This window comes from Corvus moneduloides, chromosome 3 (genome assembly GCF_009650955.1).
Source record: "Corvus moneduloides isolate bCorMon1 chromosome 3, bCorMon1.pri, whole genome shotgun sequence".
Taxonomy (NCBI): domain Eukaryota; kingdom Metazoa; phylum Chordata; class Aves; order Passeriformes; family Corvidae; genus Corvus; species Corvus moneduloides.
In genome coordinates this window covers 37,459,263-37,472,975 of record NC_045478.1, presented here as the reverse complement: position 1 = coordinate 37,472,975, position 13,713 = coordinate 37,459,263, and positions in this window count along the sequence as shown.

Here is a 13,713-nt window from a genome sequence, read left to right as displayed (position 1 = left end):
GAACATAGCATCTCAGTTGCATTTTACATATTTACTGGAGTTTGAAGATCCTATTAATTATAATTACATCAAAACAGGAAGCAATTTAGGCTCAGTAGGTAAGACTTATCCAATCTAATATCAAAGGAGACTAATAACTAAGGTTGCTTAGGTAAACAATACAGGAAGAAACAGATAGGTCTAGGGAAAAAACAATCTTAGACCCTTGAGACCAAACACTCCTGGCAAATAACAAAGGGAGCCTAAATGACTACATAAGACTTAAACAACAAACCTTTAGATAACTGAAGTTTGAAGAGATTAAGTCCTTTTGCTGGAATAAAATTTAGGGAATTCTAAAAGGAGATGATAGCTCACAACAAAGGTGTAAATGATGGAAATGGTTGACGAGGGTTAATATATATTTTAAACAAGGTGCAACAGTTCATGTACCTCAAAGCATACAGACCTCTGGTTAATGCATGAAGCCATTTTGTCGTGCCTCTAGAGTCAGTTATATGAAAAAATTCACCATGAATTGAAAGATCCAAGCCATTATAGAAGTTGTTGTTTTTCTTTTCCTTTGCCTCTTTCCCTTTTCCCTTTGTGTTTTCCTTTTTTACTTTTTAAACTTTTTTCTTTTCTATTTGTTTTTGGTTTTGTTTTTCCTATTTTAAAAAATTTTTTATTTCTTATTTTCTTTTTCCCCCCTTTTTTCTTTTCTTTTTTTTTCTCTTTCCCCTTGATTTTTTTCTTTTACCAGCACTGAAAAGAGCACCAAATGCACATTCCTCTTAGCATTTCAATGAATTCTGTGGGGGACGAATAGCAAGCGTGTACATAACCACACACATATGTATGTATAAATTTACAAGCTACAATATCCAGACATCATGAGACTCTGCTAATAATTTTCTCAACCTTGCCCAGACTGTAGCTACATTTATGATCTGGAGATTTATTGATTTTAGTTATTTTATGCCTCTCATAATAGGAAACTACCCTCTGGACCATTGACCTATTCTTGTTATAAATATACTTGAGCTTGCTCTCATCATAACACTATCCCAGGCATCTAAGGTGTTGTTATGAGGTAGTGGTGTTACAAGGAAGGTAACTATAACAGAGTTCTAAAGAAAACAATTTAACTCTTCCAAATGAGTTCTCTTTTGCACCCATTAGCAATTGGCACAGACTTTGCTCTGCCATGTATGTCAGGGCCCTGATTCACCACAAGAGCTTCTAGGTGCTTTGGTAGCACAAAGAATGCATAACAAAAGTTGCAGTTTATAACAACAATACAAACAGGACAAATGTGTGATGCCACTCAGCAGCTTGCATCTGAGAGGCTTTGCTGAAGCTGCATGGCCCTAGGACCTCCAGTTTCCAACAGCTTTCACAAAAGAGCAATTTGGAGCTCATCCTTTGCTTTGGCCAAACTGCTCCAGAGTCTGAGCCCTTAGAGGTGGCCAATGCTCTCCTGCTTGGTTTGGTTAATAGTACAGCCATGGAGAGCATCGGTTCTTTCCATCTTCAAATAGCAACACTTCAAATACTTGCTGGTTTTTAGTACAGATAGTATATGAAGACCACAGGTTATGCTGTATCCTGTGCTGTACTGGGTCGAATGATGAAGCCTACATAGCAACCTGTCCACAGTCCTGACAGGGACACCTCTGTCTGTGAGGAGCATGGTAACTGTGGGTGGTCAAGAATATCAAGGGCCCAGCAGTCTCTTGGTTATCCATATACAATGCTGAAGTTCAAGTTTTGGAGCAGTAGACAATTACAAATACCAAGTAATTTTCTGACTAACCTATGTAGGAGGTGATGTTGGAAGGTTGCTATTTTCTTGATGTGCTGAGAAGCTGACTGAAGCCCCACATGACTGAAGTGGGAAATTTCTCCTTCAGACCAATTGCATTTTTGTAACTGAAGCTAAAGGCCATGGCTAGGAGGGCCAGTGTGACAATACCAGACATGCCTCAGAACCCAGCATGGAGCCTCTGACACAGCTGTAGCTGCTCAAGCATTAGCACCAGTGAGCTACAGGCTACCCAGGAGAAAATAATGAGTTAGGTACTGACAAGCTTATTCTACATTGATGTTATGGGCACTGTTTGAAGTATTTTCCTCTTCTCATAACCGACATCCCAGTTTCACACAACTTTGAGCAACAGCTTTTCAGCCCTGTTAAAAGAGCTCTCACTGTTGGTATATAGTTAAGCTGTCAATGTATATTCATCACGCTAATGTCTTGTTGCTTCACCTTTCTAGATCTCTTCTGCAATAACACATAAAAATTAAACTTCTGTGCCATCAGAGTCAAAACTAGAACAACATCCAGAAGAAATGTAAATTACCCCTGTGAAATGGGAGTATGGAGCATTCTCTATTTTTCTTCATAAATTTTTCTCCTTACATTAAAAAAAATGAGAAGAAAGAAGGAATTCTTAGCAGTACAGTTTCAACATGTAAATAGAGAAGATTGTAAGGACAGGGAAGACAATGCGTGGATTGTTTCAGGTAATGTTTTAGAAGTGTATTGACCCAGATTCCAGTCCTGGCTCAGAATGCAAGAATACACTTGAGGGGTCAACGTTTGTAGCAGTGTGGAAGTTTGGAATTGTAAAAAATCAAATCCTTTGAGTTTACTGTGTTTTCTGCTATCTCTTTTTTCCACTGAGTGGCATTTATACATTTTCAGAAGCAAATTTAAATCTACCCAGCACCCTGCTGAGCATAAAGCATGGAAAGTCCATTTATCCACCACCAGACCCAAGCCCTCCCAAGACACTGTGATGCTGCTTCCAAGATACTTATGAAAAAGCTGTGTAGCCATCTTATTTATTTTAGGATGTGTTGGAATAGCAGAGGTAAAACAAATATTATCCTTGGCAGCTACACAGAATAGGGCATTATCATCACCCATGGATGGTATTATTCTTGTATTGATTCAATATATTTGTGGTTTAAAAATCTAATATATAGGTCTAGGCTGAATTACCCAGTGTAGTGATATTTGTAGGAAAGGAAAAAAAAACCCTTACGTTTTAGCAGATGAGAACAACAAGGAAATCAGAAGAGTACTAGAGCAGATTCTGTCATGTTCTTAAGTGTAAAAAGCCAGAATATAAATACAATTATGTATATGTGGAACTAGTGACTCCACTTCTTCCTTAAGTAAGGTTAGATATAAGAATATATTTGAATTATATTAGTGTGAAATTTGAAAGTCTTAGTCCAAAATGGAAGTTAAGAGAACAAATAATTATATTAGTTCCCTGAAAAATTTGCCTATACTTGGTATTATTGTTATTTCCAAATGAGACCTTTGGAATTTCTGTAATGTTATTAAAACATACCCAAATCTTGAAAGATTGACATTTTAGATTTATTTCATCATCCTTTGGGTTTTGTTTGAAATAACTTTTGATTGAGCCAATTACAGTATGCTGAATGGTTAAATATATTAAGAGCAGTAACTGAAATCTGACATTTCATTGTTTGCACTCTTCCAAAAATACATGAGCCATTTTTACTTGAAAAGTGCAAAGAGGGTCGGAGAACATGCTTTAAAAGAATACCATCCATTTATGTCTGGCCAAAACCAAGCTTATACCAGACACAAACTGAAAATAAATGTTACTGGGGGGGCTTAAAGATTCTCATGCTTATTTGTAAGATATGAAAAAAAAAAAAAAACAACCCAAAAATCTGAAGAGTTTACAATTACATAGGGGACCCTTGCATAAAACTTCCCAATGAATGAAAATATTTCCATAAAGCACTAAGTAAGAGAACAAGTCTATATTGATAATTTAAACATGAATAGAGAATGGCTGATATCTCCCAATGGGTACATTGAGTGATGCAGATGCTGAGGTGTGAACATCAGGGTTACCTTAAGTGCAATGCAAGAGTATTAAGAACTGCGCATTGCTATGATGAAACCAGGGTGGGAGGGAACCACATTCTTGGTGGACACAGTGTGTGGACATGGACCTGCTGCATAGTGTCCCCCAAAAGCTGCCTGTTCAGCTTCCCCACCAAAATCCCCCAGCTTTGTGTAGTTCTCCATCAACTGGAGGATGAACATTCCTGTTCTTCCTCCCACCCTCATTTTAACAATCCTTTGAAAATCCATGCCCATATTTAACCTTTTGGATGCAATACTGAAATATTTTGTTGCCTTGCCAAAGGCAAAATCAACAAATCAACATGTTGCCCATGGAGGAGCAACAGAAGAAAAATCAGAACAATTTATTCCCAGCTCTTATCTAGTTTGCATTCACCATGCTACTGTGAGCCTCCTACGGATGTCCATGGAGACCTTCATAATTCAAATCTCAGCCAGCTTTCTACTTTCTAGCTCTGGTGGCTGCAAGGAAAAGACAGAACACTTGAATCCCTATTTGGGATGCATATGCAAGAGCTTCCTAGTTATTATCCCTTTCCAGACCCACAATATATCTTAATCAATGGGTTTGGGTATTTGATTGGAGGTCAGTGATTGTTTTAAACATTATAGTTGAAACAATTATTTTATATTTAAGCATACACATGAGATTTAAGCATACAGGATGACACAAAGCATGGTGTTCCCCCTGACCATGCTGAATCTCCTGAGTTCAACGCCAAAACAGGGAAGAACTGAAAGACCATACAATTACCTTGCAGGAGGTACCAACTTACCAGCTTTTCTTGCAAGATTTCCTGAGCCCATCCGATTGCATTTGAAACTAGTTACTGTCTAGCTACAGAGTCCCAGGAAAATCAAGGGAAGCTGTACAGCGGGGGTTGGGTTTGGCACACATATCTGCTCTCACAGAGCGTCCAGTAACCCAGTAACAGAGAGGAGACTATCTAAGTAATGCTGGACCATGAGTGGCTTTGTATCCAGATCTGTACTGCAGGTCAAGAATACATGGCTCCAGCATTATTTGGTAAAAGCCACTGAAAGCTAAAAGGCAGAAAATAAATCATTAGCATGTTTCTAGCCCATTTTGTGCACTTCTTAAGCCAGGCAGTAGATTTACTTCTGCTTTCAAGCAGTTTTTCTTGCACTGGACCATCCTTTGCTAATATCTCGTGCAGCTGAAACTAGAATAGGTGAATAAATAAGTTGTAATGCAGTACTAGACACTAGATGGTCTATAACTGGAGGTGCAAGGCCTAGGATAAGCAAATGGTGATTAGCGCAATGTAATCATCCACACAAGGGCCCAGTTTCATTAAAGATGTGTTAGAGCACACATCCATGGCCATCTGTTTCCATTTTGCCAGCTCACTTGATTGGCCATCACAAGCATTCCCATGTGTGCTGAAGCATTGTTGAGCAGGACATATGGCAATAACCAACACCGCTGTTAAAAATACATGATAACAACAAAGGCATTAAAGCAAATATATATGTACAATAATTTCATTGTTGAAACCTCTACCAAGGCAGGCCTGATGTCCAACAAAGTGAACATTGAAAATGGTCCTTTCCTAAATTTATGCTTTACTAGGTATTCCAAAACTTCAATAGGAAGATACTTCAGTGGAATGTCATTTTTTTTTAACTTGGTCCTGGCTTTTGACATTGTTCAGAAGGTAATCAAAAAAAATTAAACATTTACAAGGGAATGAAAAGCATTAAAGCAAGTCTGAACTTTTGAATAATTTTCCTGTATTAAATAGAAAAGAACATATTCATGCCATATGTTGCCGGAACATAGAAAAACTGCATTCTAGAATTGGAACCGAAAAATCAAAACATCTGAATCTTTATCTTGGCAAAATAAAGAATAAGTGTTGAAGGAACCTAATGATCTTTTGGGAGTGAGAAAAGTTGCTCTCACTGAAAATGAATGGAATCCTTCCAACTTTACATTAAAGTAACTCCAAGCAGAATTTAACCAAAGTTTAGTCAGCAAGTAAACAAATTAGTGTATTTACAGCTGCTTTCCGCCAAAGATATAAACTTAGTGAATAAGCCACTGGTTTTCCTATTTATGTTTTTGAGGATAACTTTTAAGGAATGATGAGGTATCTCATGTTGAAAAAAGCAGGATTTTCTCAGTCTTAGAAAAAGCAGGATCTTCTCAGTCCTCCTATGTTTCTTGACTCCTGTGTCACTTTATTTTCTTTTTTTTTCACATAGTTTAAGCCATTCCAGAATGGCCAAGCATCGACAAGAAGACAGAAGAAAAGATGGACAATAGATATTTCTGTCCTTAGGAACTGAGCTATGTTTAACATCCTTAAGCAAACACAGCTGACATGCTCACAGTTTGTTTATGCATTTCAGCATTCACCACAGAAACCAAGCTAATGTGCACTGATCTCACTTCTCACATTGTAATATGTAACAAAAAGCTAAAATTTAAGATATGTGTGCACAGTCCTGACATCTCCAAACCATGGCACAGGGGCAAAGTAAATATTGCCCAAAAAAAAGTCTTTTCTTGTGAGGCCACCATAGTATCTTTCAACAAGTTACTTAGAAGTGTAAATCCTGAGGCTGCAGGGATGAGGGCCTGCCTCTGTATGCTGACCAGCTTCATTGGACTGTTTACCAAAAAATTCTGTTATAGAGGACTCAAGGAGAAAGGAATTTTCTGCTTTTACATATTGTTAAAATAAGGAAACGCAAGGTTTCCACCCTCTTTCTTCTGAAGAGTTGAAAAAGAGCTTGAACCCTGTTATTTTCCTGCCCTCAGTGCCTGAGGATGGTCAGTTTAATTTGTTAATAGTGACACAGTTTGGGATGCTGCTACCTGCTGGCAGCCAACCATGAGGAGGGCTTAGGGGAAGGAGAAGGGACAAGAACCAAGATGCTTTTGCTAATTAACTCACTGTGCTGGAAGAGATAGAACAGAGTTCCCTTGTACTTACTGTCAGAAACTGTTATCTTAATCATACACATACACTGTTGCTGGTCCTCTCCACCATTAACAAAATCCTTTCATTTCATACCAGATCAGTGGAGAGACCAGACTTTGCACAGGTGCCAGGCTAAAGTACTCTCTGTTCTTAGATATGCTGGTTCACATGGCTGGCTGCTTTTAAGACGATATGTCCAAGCTGTGCTGGGAATCCCTGCCAGATCTCTGTTGGCAGAGATTGGCTCACATCCCAACTGCCACTCCAGGGTAAGTGACGTGAGCCATTTTCTTCTCTGTCTTGCAGCTGATTTTTGCAGAAGATTGTGGCGGTGCAAGTGGCTGCAGCCACCCTGACCCTGGAAGAAACTCCAGAACCCACAGCTTGGTGGTCAGGCACCAAGGTTTCATAACTTAGGGTGAGAACCCATAATCCTCCAATTCTCTGATCTATATGTTTTTGTATGATTGGTTCATGTTTTCCCCTCTCAGTTTTATGTATGGCATTATAAATATTCATTTGCCTTAGTTAATATGTATAAGTTCTAGAACCGTCTGTGTTACTTGACACCCCATTGGTCCCTTCCTTAAGTCCCTCCTATGTGTTAATCCCATTGGTTCCCGCAACCTCAACTCCACCTCCTTCCCTTTATCTCATTGGCTGTATCCCTTATCCCCGCCTTTCCTATCCCCACTATAAGCTCCCTGAACACCCTCGGATTTTTGCCTTTTCTTTCCTGGTACCTTCACAATAAACCTTCTCTGTGGAATCCATACGAGGAGTCCCCTCCCTCCTTCTTCGTCTCTGCTGGCGTGCCTTCCATCCAGTTCAAAGACAGCTCCCTCGGGTGAGGAGCTCATCCCTTCTGCGTACAGTTTGTGAGTGAGCTGCCTTGAACCAGAGGGGTGCGGCTAGACCTCCGGGCTCTTTTTTGGCTAGTGTGCACACCTCTCAGAAGATGGTTTGGTTTGTTGCACAGTTGAGCCCCAGAGGAAGTTACAGGTTATACAGAACCACTGCAACTAAAAGAGTAAGAACAAAGCTGATGGAGCCATCACACCCACTTTGGACTGCCCCAGCTGCTTGGACCCTGCCCTTGTTACTACTTTACAACCCCTGACAGAAGGATTAGGCAGAGTTGCTTTAACTGGGAAGAATGAAATAAGGTTGTAAGGGAACATTACCAATGCACGATGAAAAATGAAGATGGATGGTCACATTAAAAATACAGCGGTCACGACATAACTGTTAATAACCTCAGTGAATGTGATCACATTTCCCCTATAACCACCTCTGCTGCCTGAGCATCTGTACCACTCATTTCTTTCCCTGGTGCTTGAAGGCCCAAGTAGCTGGGATCAATATCCGGCCTTTGCTGAGAACTGCAGTACATGCATCTGCTCAGCTGATCGATCACAGGTCGGATCCACCACATGAGTACCCAGGAATATTTGCTTTAGAAACATTAATTTGCTACTGAAGTAAATGCTTTGCCAAGGTATTCATTCCCAGATGAAACTCACATCAGCTGGAAATGCCAGGCTCTCTGACCTGTTGCTCTGAATGGAGCGTCCCTCCAACTCTTCTGGGAAGGCACAAACAGAGGTAAAACAGATGCCCTTCTTCTCCTGCTTTGTATCTTCTGCATGGCTGAGGTTCCCACATAATTTCTAGTCCTTAGTTCCCACATCTTTATTAGTACTGAGTTTTGGATCAAGACCCCTAGTCTTCCTGCAGCTGTAACAACAGCAGCAACTTAGTGGTAAATTCTGTGAGAAGGATTATGAAATTCATTGATAAATGTTCCTGTATAGTGTGTCAGATTTGAAGTATAACTGAATGGGAAAAAAATATTTTTACTCCAAAAAGAGTTTTTAAAAAATGTGCAGTATGTTGCGTGGCTATTTGCTCATTTTTGTTGCCCAAGGAACCAGTTTTAGTTATATTCATATTTCTTTTGTCACAGGTTTGTTGGACCAGGTCTGGTGGTGGCTGATGGATCTGTTTTTATGACATTGCCAAGTCCAGAGTCAAGAGGTGTGAGGTGGGAGTTCTGGCACTGTGGTCTAATAAAGAGGGGAGAAATACATTCAAAAAGTGAATGTAGAAGTTTGAAAGAGAAATAAGAGTTTGAGAGATGCAGTGGGGGAACTTTTCTCCTTCTCCTTAAGTAACTTTCATCTATCATGCCCCTCAGGATGGCAAACAGCCCTAGCCAAGTGATTGTATCCTTTCTCTTTGTGACTAAAACTTTGGTGTTTTGCTGTATTTGTGACCAGCAACGGTTGATTTTTTTAAAAAAAAAATTTTAAAATAGAAAGAAAAAAATAACAAAACTACTCATTCTTTAACTCATGGAATCTGGCTGTGCCTGCCACTGAAGTGGGAAGAAGAAGTAGAGAGTATTTCTCTGCATGAAGGAAGAACAGTAGCCTTCTCAGTATGTTGCCAGAGTAGAACCTACAGAAACTGTTAAGTTCAACAGCACGTTCAAGAAACTATACTTCTTTTGCTTATCCATTTTTAGGATTTTTTTTTAATGGTCAGATTTGGCTTGAATCTAATACCACTGACTTCAAAAAGAACAGAAATAATCCACTGGTGAGTTCTGCAAACCTCGCTTTTAATTGTCATCAAGAAGGGAAAATGCAGCCCTAGAAGAGCAATGGGTTGAAGTTGAAATCAAGGATATCTGGAGTCCTAGGTTCTTGTTCAAAAAGCCCTTGGATGAAGTGGTGACTCAGAGGCATTACAGCAGCAGGGCCTGGTATCATGCACACATTAGAGATGCCAACCAGTTCTCAGGGTAAACTGGGAATAACTAAGAATTCTTAGTTGGCAAAGAGAGATCAAGGACTCGGGAGCGGCTCATATTTCACAGATTGGAAATACGCACTTCTGGAAGTAGGCCGCTGGGTTTTTACTGCAGGCAGCTAAATAAAACAGTGGAAAAAGAAATAGAAGTGGCCACTCTTTGACTCTTGAATTCTTTCTTCAGCTGACTCTGCTCTAGATGAACGGCAGCAGCAGTGTTTTGGTGGGTAACTGGGATGTCCAGGGACAGGAAGAAGGGGCCAGTCAGAGGTTGCGGCAGCTGGTAGCTGGTGGTTACCAGGTCTCCCAGGATCCTGGTTGCTTCCTTGCCAGTGGAACAGTTGGACACCTGCATCTTGCAGTATTCTTTCTCCCCTTGACTTTTAGAGTTACGTGGTACATACACTGGAGTTTTCAACTAGGTGAGGAGCTTCATATACTCAGTGAGAAATCAGGGATGGTTGGAGACTTCAGTTTGTCATAAATGCACTCTCCTTGTGGGAGCAGTGGACACAGTAACACCCAGTTGATCCCCCACTCACTGTATGAAAGACAATAGCTCCTGCTCTACTCACCGTCTACTGACTCAGATGTCTCCTTGGTGAAAATGGTTGTGGCAATACAGGATTTCCACACAGGGAGGAAAGGCTAGTGGACAGGCTGGCAGACTTAACCCCTGCAGGTACATATTGTCCAATTCTTGGGAGAGAAGTCTCCTAGAGTAGGATACTTCAGCTTTGTCTTCAACTGCAGGACAGATGGAGAATCCTGAAGAAGTGCTTCAAAGAAGCCAAGTACAGGTCTTTCCCTATTCCGTCCTACACATTAGATAAACTGACCCTAATATACTGCCTCCCATCTCTGGTTTCTTCTTAAACAAGTATAATCCAGATGGATAAAATTTGGAACAGGTATTTGGATCAATATGGATTGCAGAGTCAAGCCCACTGTCTCACTTCCTTGATACATTGTCGTATGTTTTACACCTCCAATGACCCTCAGAAGATTTACTGAACCATGCAGTTGGTGTCAGTAAACTTACTAAGTGAAAACCCTGAGAATTTAGAAAGAAAATAATCAAAATCTTCTTCAGAAAAGTATTCTTCTAGGTCTGTGTTAAGTTATGTTTGTGAATTGTCATTGAATTCAATGAATTGCGATTGATATCAATGGGGCTTTGGATAGGATGAAGAGACAAACTGCAAATTGTGCAAGCTGACCCAATTCATCAGAAAATACAATTAAGCCTGGTCCTCAGTTGTACCAGCTGTGACTGGGGACATTACAGGATGTTCCCTGTCTCAGCTGCTTCTAAGTGTTCCCTGGGGGTCTGGGGAGTCATGTTGTTTACTACTGTCAGTGTGTCTACATAGGAGATGCATCAGAAACTGACATTGCATTATAAGTCATTTATCCATGAGTCTTCTGAACTGAATTGTTATTACCGTACCCTTCCTGTTTCACTTATGAAGCCCCTAAAAGAGCAAACAGAAGCACTTTGTCACCTCCTCCAGGAAGCATATTCCCATCCCATCCAGCAAGCTGCTGCCAATCTTGACACCTACCCCCATGTACAATTGGTGTTTTTTATAAATGTTGTCCACTTTATCTTTTGATAGCTACAGCCCTGCTTTGTGTACCACAAATGCTTAAGTAAATAAATTGACCTCAGATCTGTAACTTCACAAAGCCTCATTATAGTCTGTAAGCTTCACTGAAACCTTACCCCGTAGTACTTAACATCTGTGATTCAGGGTGTCAAAGTGTTAATTGGCTGGCATGATCAAGATTAAACAAGTAGATTATTTTGATATTCTTCTGTAATATATTAAAAGTGAAATCTGATCCGCTGGCCCTTGAGGTTCAAATCTCAGCACATGCAATTATACAAGGAGTTCCCTGTAAAAGTGATCTGGAGAACTGAAAAAAGCAAGTCCTTCCCAGATGTGGTCTTAGCAGTGGACCATAATACATGACATCAATGAGTTAAACTAAGGAAACTAGTGAAGGCAAACATGTTGGTTTTAAGTTTCAGATGAGGATTTTGCTTATGCCCACCTCAGGAAATGAATATTGCATTCATAAATTGTTTTTCTTATCCAGGAGATGAACCTTAACATTTTTCATTCAGCCCCAGAGTATTAGATTTCTTTAACACTTTGCCACATTAAAATATGTTTTCCATCTGAATCTGATGATGCAATATCTGAAGAAAAAGTTGGCTGAGTGGCATTCCATAACAAGCAATAAAAGTTTATGATGCACAGAGTATGATAATTGGCACAAAATGAATTGAATGCTTCCTCATGGATAATATTTGATAAGATATAGCATGTGTAGCTATCATAACATTTCAATCAACCCACGATTGCTACTTTAAACTGTATTTATTTTATTGTCTCCATAATGGATTTTACAGTGCCAAAAATTGGTCTGACTTCACTGGAAAGATGAAAAATCAGTGTGTTGTTTTCCCTGGTGAATATATTTCCCACTGAAATCCTTTTCTCTTAGTTTCTTCTCATTTTTTTCAACCCACCTCCTTGCCATGAGCTGTTGACGTATGATTTGTTGAAAGTCGAAGCTAGCGGACACCAGCATTTTATTTTTTCCCTCCATTCTGGCATTATATTTGCATAGGGGCTTTTACAAGGTTAATTAAACTATAATGGGGAAATCATTCATGGACAATGTGCTTTCCCGGTTTCCAGATTTTATAAACCTCACACCTGTTTTTCTTAGGTTTTTGTGCTACGTCAGCCTATAAATCCTCGTATTTCCCAGTGTAGTTTGTTATGAAATAAAACTTTTTTCCCTCCATTTGCTCAACTGTTTTCAATACTTGCAGTCAAGCCTGAAGTTGTCAATCAAGGAACAGCTTATCAGTCTGAGCTTTTCCTTTTCAAGCTTATACTCAGTGACTTTTGAGACCTGTCAACACCCAGTTGATTTTAGCCTTAACAATAAAGTCACACTCTATCTCCCACCTAGTAGCTTTAGATTAAATTCTGATGTCATATACGTCATATTTACATAGTTAAAACTCATAACAAAGCAACCCACAGGCAATAGGATGTAATAACCATGCAACAGAGCCATTTCCTGTCCCCTTTTTTCTCTCACACTATGTTTCGTGTAGTTTATTGGATGTGAATGTTTTGAAAATGAAAATCGTCTGGGAGAAAACTGCTAGCCAGGCGTGAGGTTTAGAAGAATTCAACTAAAAGAATATATAGAGTTGTAAATGCATGGCCACCTCTGGTATTGTAAAATAGAAACTCTTTCAATATTCCTTTCATTTCCACAAGAAGAATAGATGGGAGGCCACAATTATGTGCTCCAGCAGTCGATTTTTAATATCTTTAATTCTGCTCATATTAAAGGAAAACAATTAACTTGGAGTCAGAAAGCCTTAAACACCAAAAGTTTTACAGTTTTCATTTTAAAGCACAAAGGACCTACTTCAAATACAATGCAATGGGAACTTTAACCACGGGCTATGTTTAAAAGACAAATCCACCATGGTACTTTAAACAATCAATTAAGGCAAGTTTAACAATTTTTTTTCAGCCTCGCAAAATAGCCCTATTAAAAGTAAGAAAATAAAAACCACTATGTGCTTCTCTCTCTCTCTCTCACACACACAGAGTATTCTTTAACCAGAGTATTCTTTAATTCATATCAAGAGATTGTGTCTTATCTAAAACTAAAGAAAAGAGTAAGCCTTAAGCTTATGTGGACTTCATGTAGAGCAGTGCAGTACTTTCTGCAAACTGTTTTTCCAAACAGAACAATTGAAATGCTGCAATTTGATTATTGCTAGGACTCTGTTTGAAAGCAAAATATCACTTCAAACTATTTATTGAGAGAGGTTTGTTTTTCACTATATTGATTTATTTTAGAATTTGAACTGAATGCCCAAATAAGAGACTACAAATAGTGAAGGAAAAAAGCATCAGTTTCTACCAGAAAGCCGAAGAGTCTTCCATTCTGATGGGAAGAAAGACCCTGTGTCTCTTCCCTTATACCCTTGCTGTGCCCTTCTCCATG